The following is a 3,246-nucleotide window of genomic DNA, read 5'->3' as shown; positions in this document are numbered from 1 at the left end:
AGATTAACTTATGGGAACTCATCCAACCATTCTGGAGAGCAATTTGAAACTATTCCGAAAGGGCAATCAAATTGTGTATACCCTTTGATCCAGCAATACCGCTACTAGGTCCCTATCCTAAAGAGATCATAAAAAAGGAGAAAAGACCCAAGCTTACAAAAATATTTATAGCAGCCCTTTATGTGGTGGCAAAATATTGGAAGATGAGGGGATGTCTACCAATTGGGGAATGGCTGAACAAGCTGTGGTATATCCATATATTGGAATACTGTTATGGAATAAGAAATGATGAACCGGCAGATTTCAGAAAGACCTGCAAAGACTTGTATAAACTGATGCAAAGTGAAATGAGAAGAGGCAGGAAAACATTGTACACTATATCAGCAGCATTGTGTGATGACCAGTTATGAATTGCTTAGCTCTTCTCAGCAACACAATGATCCAAGACAAGTACAAAGGACTCAGAAAATGCTATCTACTTCTAGATAAAGAACTTCTGTACTCTGAATATAGATTAAAGCATTTTTTTCTTACTTTATTCTTTTTCATTTTTTCCTTTTGATCTGTTTCTTCTTTCACAACTGTGACTAACATGAAAATATGATTTATGTGATAGAACACATATAACCTGTATCAAATTGTTTGCCATTTTCAGAAGAGAGGAAGGAAGAGAGAAAAATTTGGAACTCAAAATTTTATAAAAATGTATGTTAAAAATTTTCCTGACATGTAATTGGGAAAAAATACTGTTAAAAAGATGTAATTATGGAACAAAACAAAAAGTAATAAATTTAGTGAGATTATAATTTTGATCTAAACAATATAATTTCTGTATTAGCTTAAAAATTCCTTTCAGTTCCATGTCTTCTGGGAAACTAAGCCAGTTTATCCTAGTATTGGTGGCCATCTTTTTCTCTAAGGAGTGACATATAGAGGTGTCAAATGTGGTCAATAGGCCGAATGAAATCAAAAGTATTCCTAAATGAGACCAAAACCAGATTAAAATATATTTGGGAAATAATTAACAAAATAGATAAAAAATAAGCTAAAGATAGGCAATTTAGATATTTAGTTTTAGATAGTAGTTTTCTATATCAATATATGGCCTGTAGGGATGTTTCTATACTGTTTAGTGGCCTCCATTCCTTTTTGAGCTTGACACCATTGATCTAGTGGATACAAAAAGAAGATTTCCCATAGTTGGAAGAGTCGGAGGGCCCAGGACATCCCTACCTCTCATATTCCGAACATTACACCTAATTCTACACACATTAATTTTGAGATCATTGCCTAGTCTCCTGCAATTAGGCAATGAAACATAAAGGACAATAAATAGGCAGAGAATCAGGTTCATTCTTGATTAACTCCATTCAACTGCCAAATGGAAGCAATGGCAATGCTACTGGAGTGTAGAAAAACATCCTTCCCTAATCCTACTAAAAATCCCAGTTACATGGCACCAGCTAGAGAAATTAAAAAAAAAAAAGTCAGAGTATTGAGTCCTCCTGGCTTTGTATCTAATTTTCTCTAGTGTAGTTATGAATAATGGTTCAATCTGTGATAATGATCCAATTTCTGTTTAATTTATTGGTTGAATTCTTCACAATATTTTGAGGTCTCTATTTCTAGTATTAGAATTTGTTATCTTATCAGTACATGAAAGATAACAAATTTCTTTTGTTCAATTCTTGCTAATTGGCCATGTCTGTCTATTTGGTTCCTGACAATTTTTATAATTTACAGTGATATATTACACAAACTTTTTTTCTGTTTACTTCGATTATTAACATCCAACACTAACTATGGGTTTCTGAAAGATAACCCTTCCCTAATTTCTTGTGAGGATAACATAGTCCTGCATTTCCATAATAAATCCCTTTGTTTCAATAAACAAACCCACATGATTCAGCCATGTGTTCAATTCTTTGTCAAGTTGTGGATTTCACTTTTCAAGGGTTATTAAGGGATCCTAGTTCCATTCTCTAATGTTAGCCATTGTATATACTCTCTCTGATTTTAACCCAATACCCATTAAATTCAGTAGTTTTAGAGGAATATATCTGTTGTCAATCTTTCATATTGCTCTCTGATTAGTAGGATTTTTAGGGAATTATTTTTTATAAAATCTTAATTATACGCAGTTAGTTAAACAAGAACTAGTTTTTGGAATTCAAGTCAGAGGACTTGAGTTCAAATCCAATACAAGCACTAGCTTGGTCAACACACGACCACAGTCAAGCTACTTAGCTTCACTCAGTCCCAGTTTCTTCATATATGGAATAAAACTTGCCTCTCCTAGATTTGTGAAAATACCACTTACCTCTCATGTGATTGTGAAAATCAAATGAGACTCTAAAGTAGGTCTTTGAATTGTGGGAATAATAAATTCCCATATGAATTCCTCATATGTATTTAAACGTTCACTTATTCAAAGCTTTTCCTATACAATGGTAATACACAGTGAAAATTTTAAAATATAACAATTTTAGGGGATTCATTATTCATAGTAATTGGTTCCTAGCTGTATGTATGAAGTATTTTGCATTATATAAAGCACTATATAAATGATGGCTATGATTTTTAAAATATTATTATTATTTATGCTTATCATGTTATCTGAAAATGTCTCTCATTATTTCATATATGAGTTAGTGTTAATCTTTCTATATCTCCTTTGGGGGAAGATTTTCCTGTTTTTTTAAAGATATATTTATTATTATTGGACCACTTTTGGGCGGAGCCAAGATGACAGAGTGAAAGCAGCAACTTGCTTGAGCTCTCCCCCAAACCCCTACAAATACCTATAAAAAATGGCTCTAAACACATTCTAAGGCAGCAGAACCCACAAAAAGACAGAGTAAAACAAATTTCCAGCCCAAGACAACCTGAGTGATTGATCAGAAAGGTATGTTGCTCAAGGCTGGGAGCGGAGCACAGCAAGGCATAGGCACACAGGCCAGAGCAAACCTGGAGCAGGCCTTAGAGGACTGAATCGTGGGCAGCTGTGGCGGTTTCCAGAGTCCTCAATTCACGAGTGCCAAAGACAACTTAGAAGGTCAGTGAGAAAAGTCTGTTTCTGTCTGTGCTGGGAAAGGAAGGTGGGGTTTCGACTCCATTTCCCAAGAGCGTGGCCATAGGGGAGGCCAGCTGCTTCCTGAGCTTCTGGCCCACAGACTGAAGAGGAATCCAGTGGCTGATCAGAGAAGGATCACAGGGATCTCTTTGCCAGTGCTGAGGCAGGAATCT

The sequence above is a fragment of the Phascolarctos cinereus genome, unplaced genomic scaffold (genome assembly GCF_003287225.1).
Source record: "Phascolarctos cinereus isolate Bilbo 61053 unplaced genomic scaffold, phaCin_HiC Scaffold_726;HRSCAF=1367, whole genome shotgun sequence".
Classification (NCBI taxonomy): Eukaryota; Metazoa; Chordata; class Mammalia; order Diprotodontia; family Phascolarctidae; genus Phascolarctos; species Phascolarctos cinereus.
The sequence above is the reverse complement of the archived record's forward strand: the minus strand, read 5'-3'. Positions refer to the sequence as shown.